Source organism: Balaenoptera musculus, chromosome 2 (genome assembly GCF_009873245.2).
Source record: "Balaenoptera musculus isolate JJ_BM4_2016_0621 chromosome 2, mBalMus1.pri.v3, whole genome shotgun sequence".
In the NCBI taxonomy this organism is placed as follows: Eukaryota; Metazoa; Chordata; class Mammalia; order Artiodactyla; family Balaenopteridae; genus Balaenoptera; species Balaenoptera musculus.
In genome coordinates, this window is record NC_045786.1 from 38,441,313 (window position 1) to 38,449,120 (window position 7,808).

Below are 7,808 nucleotides of genomic sequence, written 5' to 3' on the forward strand. Positions count from 1 at the left end.
CCAAGCTTGGACCTTTATACCCATTCCAGCGCTGCCCCCCCTTCCACAACTGGGTGCTCCTTGGAGTTCTGTTTTGCCTCTCAATTCAGGGGCCCAGTGGGCATGGCAGGCACTGGTCAGTTCTTCCAAGGGATTCTTGGACATCCATTGGTGTTTTCATTCTGTCTCCAGCAAGTGGAGGTTTGAATTTCAGATCCAGACATTCATGTGCACCCCCTGTCTGACCCTGAAGAAAGCTGTCATTTACTCAGCACCTACTGTATGCCAGGACTTTATTTGTATATTTTACTTAATTCTCACATGACCCCTGGAGGTGTGGGTACTATTATTCCCATTTCACAGATGGGGAAACAGAAGCCCAGAGAGGTGATATGATTTGTGAAGGATACACTGAGTTGTAATGTTGAAAGCATGCCCCTAAATCCTGCCTCACAGGTGTGGGCATCCCTTCCCCACCCCACCCCCAGCTGCTGCCCTTCTGAAATTTGGACTGCTGGATTATTAACCCAGTCCAGGATGGTCCTGAGTTCTCCATTCTAGTGCCTCCACTCAGGATTGTCACCCTTAGGGGCAGAAAAGGCCACAGAGGAGAGCCCGTCCTCCTGCTCTCCCCATGACCTGTGATGGGGAATTTCTGCAGCCCTCTGGGCACCCCGGAGGCATTTCCACCCTCTTTAGCCTGGGTCCAGAACCTTGAGGGAACCTGGTAAAGCCTCATGCTGGCTAATAATCCACTCCTGATTTTTAAAATCCCAGTCTACACAGTCAAAGAAGTGGGTGACCTGTATTATGATCAAGATAATTCAGGCAGGAGAAAATGAGATGAAGGGTCAGGAAGGGCATGATATTTTTACGCACAACCCCAATGGAGACCTGGGGGGATTCAGGAGCTAAAAAGAGGAGCATTACTAGGAAATGCCCCTGTCTCTGGTTCCCGCAAGAGATTTTATCCCAATTGATAATCACACAGGAAGCTGTAACTCCCCCAACGTCCAAGCTGAGAGATGCTTTTTCTTTAAATGACGTTAATGTGACGTTAATGTTTCTTTTCTTTTTTAACGGAATCTCTATAAAAAACAACCTCCACTTAAAAAATTATGTCCATTGGACCGGAGGTGAAAGAAAGAAAAAGTAAAATGAAAAAAAAAAAGTTTGGGCTTTTTCAGAAGAAAAAGAAGATCAGGGAGACAGCCGCCACCCCCAGGCTGCCTGACACAGCAATGATGGCAGCTGAAGGTTGAGATGGGGTGGGTACAACCAGACTTGAGAGACACCAGGAATTTGGGTAATGGAGGGAACAAGGATCTGAAGCCACACTCTCCAGAGGGCAGAGGAGAAAGGTCCTTTTCAAAATAAACCCAAGTCGAAGAGTGTGAGACCAGCCTAACCTGGGGGAGTGGCCGTGGTACCCAACCCCCTTTCCAATTTGCAGTCCATCTCCACCCTAACAAGACAGAGAAGGCTCAAGAAATGCCACTCCCCGCACATTCCCGCAACACACAAAGGACCTGGATTTGGCCAGAGACAGAGGAGAACAGCTCCACTCATAGCACCTCCTAATTCATGGGGGGAGCAAAAACTAGGTTGCAAGCTGATGTGGGGGGAGGTGAGGCTGACCGGTGAGGGGCTCCAGTGCCTGTGCAGATGGAAGCTGAAAGGAAGTTCTAATTAGCACAAAGCTGGCACCTTCCATTAATAGCTCTCCATCAGCTGCTGGATGCCACTGATGGGAGGCAAGTTGCAATGTGTGAGCTTCACCTGTCCCCTGATCATTAACAGACCTCGGGTGAGACCAGGGCTGTCCTGAAGGAAGACCACCTCAAACCAGCTGCCCCACCAAAAAAATCTAATTACAGGTCTGACTTCTGGGCCCATCTGAGGAGAAAGTATTTAACGCGAGTCCGATGTGACCACAAACACGAAATCTCCTAAGAAGTCCTGGCATACATTCTATGTATTTGACACTCTAGATAGGTCAAACAGATCCATGGTAAGAGATATCTGAAGGGGGTTGGGGAGGGATTGACTGGGAAGAGGCAGGAGGGAAGTTTCTGGAGTGAGGGAAATGCTATCTTGAGTGTTGGTTACATGGATGTAAATGCATTGTACACCTATGATCTGTTCCTATATGTAAATTATACTTCTAATAACATACATGTAGGTGTATAAGTATGTGGCAGTGTATCACACACATGCATGCAAAGGTCTCAGCCGCTGACTGATTTCTCCATAGCCTGTGATCTCCTTGATGTGAAGGTTCACACCCTTTTCAAGGGTCACAGTAGAGAAAGGGGCCAGAGCAGATGGGGAAATGGGGCTGGGCACATCTCACAGACACGCGGCCTTGCCTGGCCTGGTAGGGAGGAGGAATGTCTGAATTGAATCAATTAGCTGCAGAAAACTTCAGAAAAGAAGTAAGGCCCTTCATAAAAACAAAGCCCACTCCTTAATCCCCAAAGGCAATCCTCTCCCCCATTCCCATGGCCATTCCTCAGTAAACAAAGAAATCCCTCCTTCCACATCCACACCTCAATATTCATTATGAGCTGATGTTAGAGACTGCATTCCAGCCTCCCAGAGTGCCCTAATGACTGGAAACCCAAGGGCAGATGACTGAGGGGGTTTCCTCTCTCTTTCTCTCCCTCTGCTTTCTCTCAACATCTCCTCTCCCCTTCCCACGGCAGTCTGTCCTTTCTTTCCTCCCTTCTCTCCCTTTCTCTTCCTTCTTTTCTTCAAATTAGTGAATAAGCAAATCAAGGCAAAGACATCACTAACTGTACCTTGTTCATTTATTTTGACAAGTGCAGTTTAATTTTAATCATTTATGATAATACTTCATAGTAGACGAGTAAATGTGCTGGGGTATATTTGGTAACATTAATGAAGTCTGCCTAATAGGAACCTTCACTCCAGCACCCTGCCTGGAGAGCTGCCTGCTGGAGAAGTGGGGCGAGACCACTGGTCTGTGGTAGGGTGTGCAGTTTTTTGTGGGGGCGGGGGGTGGGGGGGAACTTAATGGGTTTGAGGATTAACGAAGGGAAAATTAACCCGATTCTAGAGAAGAGGCAGATATGCAAGCCCATAATCGTGTGTGGTGTGGATTGTGTGTATTTAAACACCGAGAGAGCACACTCTGTGATAAGGAAGCCCAGGCGTGCACCCATGCCACATGCATATTTACACATGAATCTCAAATGTGCAGATCAGCAGAGTCCCAAAGAAATTAGGCCCTGGGCAATTAAAAATTGAAATAAAAATGGAAAATGTGATACACAGAGTTCTATATCTCTTCGAAGTACCTTTCTCCTACTTATCATATGCCTCAAGTGGGCAAACATGGTGCAAAATGTGGAAGATAATAAGAAGGGTAGGGGGTTTCTTTCACTGGTGATTACTTCAGAATGCTCCCTCCAACACACAGTGAACCATGAAAAACAGGTCTCAATCAATGCAACATTTTAAATGGGAGTGATCTTTTTATAGCTCTTCCTTAACCCTGCCACCATCCTTAACATAACTGATCGTCACATAAGTGTACGATTCGGTATATAGACCACATATATATAAGAATGGGTATACTATACATATGAATGCACAATCATTTGGTCCAAACACATAGATATCTGGTACACCTCAAGACATAAGCTCCAAAGCATTTACATTATTATCTACAATAATGATAGACTTGTCATAATATAATTAATGCTTAATTTTGAATGTAAAGAAATAGTTGACCCTTTATTTAAAAATAATAGTAAAAAAAAAAAAAAAGGACCTCAAGGTTCCCTGTTTCCCATCTCTGCCTTGTTTGCTCATACCCAGGGTGGTTTAGGGACATTTCAAGAGACAGAAGTGGGTTATCATGAGACCAACTGCACCGCCTGCCTCAGGATAGAGTGCAGGATTCTCCCAGAGTCTACAGGCTAGATTTGGTCCAGTTCTGCAGGCAAGAACTAAAACTCGGCAATTGCTCGTTTCTCTTACTGGATGATTCCAGTGGGAAGAAGCGAGGCTGCTTGCCAACTAAGGTGTGCCAAAGGCTCAAAGACCCCTTTCTTGGCATAGCCATGTGTGTGAGAGAGGGCAAGTAGAACCTGCCTGCACCCATGAAATGCCTTATAACAACTTCCCACCCTCCAAACAGAGGAATGTCTTGGCCATTAGTTAGAGCAAGATCATCAGCCGGAGACACCTGGCTCCCAGCTTTCTCGCCTGGCCCCCAAGCTCCTCCAACCCGTCTCCTTAAAACTGTGGCCTGGCTCTGGCGTGGGAAAGGCAGTTTGGAGCTTTTCACAACTCCAGTATCCCCTTGAACCAAAACCAATTAGCCTGGCCCAAGGTCCTGTCATTGAGGCCCTGGCCCTCTTTTCAAACCCCTGCGGCTCAATTGCGGTGAGGGGGCTGGCCAGTGAATGCCGGGACCACTTAAAGTGGTGCTTAAGCCGGACCGGCCTGGAAGGAACGAGCCAGCACTATAGGAGCTGCAGCGGCCCATTCTCAGAGCCACTGACCAAGGTTTTGTTCCAGCCACAGCCCCCTCCCTGACTCTATTTTGAAAAACCCTCCCTTCCTCTCCGATTCCCAGCTGTCTGGGGGAGCAATGAAAAGCTGGCTCTAGGAAGCCATGAGACACCCAAACTTGGCTTCGCCAGACAGAAAGGAAATCCCTATGTTCTGAGTTCCGTCCCCAATTATCTTGCCCTCCCTGCTAAGGGAGAAGGAGCTCTGACATTGATAGAGCACCCACTGTGCACTCAGTGCTTTCCATCAGGAGCATGCACACCAGCCCGTCTTGTGGATGATAAAACTAAGGCTCAGGGGAAGTGACTTGCCCAAAATCAGAGCCCTTAAGAGCAAGGCAATATGGGGGGACCTCTGAGAGCCCCTGAGCACCACTCTCTTAGGAAAAGAGACAAAGAAGAGGGTGAGAGATTGACCAAGATGGAGCTTTGGACCAAGATGAGAAAGAAGAGGGGAACACCACCTGGGGGAATGGGAAGATTCCTGAACGCAACTCCCAGCACAAGCTCAGGTCTCTACCAAGGCCGTGCCCACATCATCCATTCTCCCCCTGCCTGACCCAAGTTGAACTGACACCAGGGAGAATAGGGTTGGAGTGGGGATGAGCTGCCACAGCCTTCCTTCAGCCCCCCCACCAGTCACCACCTTCCTGTCCAAGCGGAGTGAAGATTCGCCCTCTGTGATGGGCGGCACTGCCAGGGCGCCCTGGCCGTCACCATGGTGACGCACATCCCACCCTAGGCCAGAGCTGATTGGTCACTCTATCCAGGCTGATGGAGGGGGTCTAAAGTCTAGGCGGGATGGGGGACCGAGACACCCCGACACACACGTGAGAAAGAGATGCCAAGGGGGAAATGAAGACTATTAAAATGGCGCCGCGGCCTCCACGGGGCCTCTGCTGTGGGTGCGCATACACGGGTTGGAAAAATCCGGGCGGTTTTCTTGACCGCGCCGCGTCGCCTGGGTCCTGGAGGGCGCATAAGTCCCACTGGGGCTGCCCCGGGGCTCAGGGCCGACCCCTCCCTGCTTTTCCCCGACCTAGGCGTACAGGACTGCACACCCCAGCTGGCTGGACCCGCCCCGCGCGCGGCACGGTCGGGCCGGGCGAGCGCGGCGGATTAGCCCTGAGCCCGCAGACCCGAGGGCGCGGGGCGGGCGCATTTGGGGGTGTGAGGGCGGGGCGAGGCGGCGACCGCGCCTCTAATCCCAGCGCTGCGTGTGGGAGCGGCCGGATCAGGGAATTAGCGCTGTAACTTCGGATTAGTAACGCTCGCTAAATGAGCGCCTAATTCCGACCCTTCATGCTTTTCAGCGTCGCGGCTGGGCCCTGGGAGGCCTTCTGGCCTCGCTCCCTCCGCGCTCTGGTCCCATTTCCCGGGAGGTCGGCCGGCGGCCGTGGAGAGCTCCCTGACCGGCCTAGATCAGGCCTCTGGCCGCGCCGCAGCCTGATTTTCGGCGGCGCCCAGTGATGCCAGCTTTTCATTCGCCGAGCAGAGGCCCGCCTCGTTGTCCTACGGTCGTTCACGGTTGGGAGTTCGTGGACGAGTGAGAAGGAAGCCCTTGATGCTTCACACACCACGGTGGCTGCCCTGATTCTTGCCCCAGCAGTGGCTTGGTCTACGACCTTTGGCGAGCCACCGGGCCTTACTAAGCTCGCTATTTCTAGATGTTAAATGAAAGGGGTTAGGTGAAGAGCATCTTTGAGATCCCAGCCAATCCCGGCTTCCAAGCTGCAGCTTCAATTGCGTTCTCAGGCTCCCTAAAGCCTTTTGAGTGGGGGTGGGGGTAGCGAAACGTGCGGCAAAAATGTAGCCCAAAACATGGGGAGCCTAGTGGCCAGAGGAGACTTGGAGGAAGGCCTCCCTGGAGCATGAGAAGAAGAGCCACATACCTCCCCCAGGCCTGGGCAAGCCAGATGAGATTTGATGGGGTGAGGCACCGATTTTGAGTCCTCAGGCTTCAAGTGTCCAGAGGGGATTCGAACATGGCTATGTTAGGGGTGGGCATTCATACCCGGAGGCCCAAATCCGGCTGGTTGGCCTCTCTCCGAGGGCCACTTCTGGTGGGTGTGGGGTGGGGTCCGGGAGGTTAGGGTTCAGGCGCTCTCTGTCCCCCGAAGCCCTACTGCGATCCTTTCCCTGACCCGGAGGTTTGCATCAACGAATTTTCGTAAAAAGCGGAAAGAAAACCGCATGCTCCTCTGCTCAGACTCCTCCTCCCCCAACCCAGATTTCAGGACTGACGAAATGGGTTGGGACCCTGGTGTTAAAAATTTTTTTGTTAATAAAAAAAAAACATTTGAATTATATAGACACAGCTGTGAGGGTGCAAAGCCACCAGGTTACTAGAAGGACTAGTTCTTGCAAAATAGCAAAGGATAGAGATGGTGGGAAGGGAAGATGGAAGCCCAGGACCCAGGGCCAGCTGGCTGGGAAAGAAGGCAGGGAGCACAGGGTGAGGAGGCAGGAAGAGCTGCTCTGGTTTTTTCCGAAATGGGGTCACGATCAGTGCACAGGCTCCCAGGTGTGCTGAGAAGGGAGGGGCAGCCCAGGGGATGCTACCCATGGCCTCCAGGAGCCTGAAACAAGATAGCCACCTTTGCCCGCCTCTTGCCAGGAAAAGGGAGACTGGCCTTTAAAAATGGGGGAGGGGGTGTCACACAGGATGCATGAAAACCCTCTACCTGGTGATTATCTCTAGGGATAACTGGGGACAGAGGGAGGACAACTGAATTTCCCTGCCTGGACTTTTGTTTTCTTCTTATTTTAATTTTATTTTCAATAGCTAACACATTCAAGTGGTTCAAAATTCAAAAGGTGATACAGTGAAAAGTCTCCCTCTACCATCCACCTCAGCCTCACAGTTCCTCTCCCCAGGGCCGATGGATGTATGTCCCTTTTGTACTATTTGAATTTTTGCTTCTTACACATAAAACCTATTTTCAAAAAAATTTTTGTTAAGCAAAGGCAAAAAAAAAAAAAAGGCTCGGAGGAATGAAAAATGGGAAAAGATTTCTATTATTAAAAGGGGAGTGGGCAGGTTCTGGGTAAGAGGATGGGAATGATGGGCCATATAAAACAGTGAGGGAGGGACTCTGGAGAATGAAGTGGGCAGAGATGGGAATAAGACCTGGGCCCAGCTCTGCACTTCTGAGCTGTGAGAGCCCGGAGGAATCACTTTAGGCCTCCTGATTTGTTTCCTCCTGTATAAAAGGGAAATGGGATGGAGGTTCGTGTCTAAATGGTGGCTCAAGTTCATTCCAGCCTGCCTGTCATAGCACTCACACA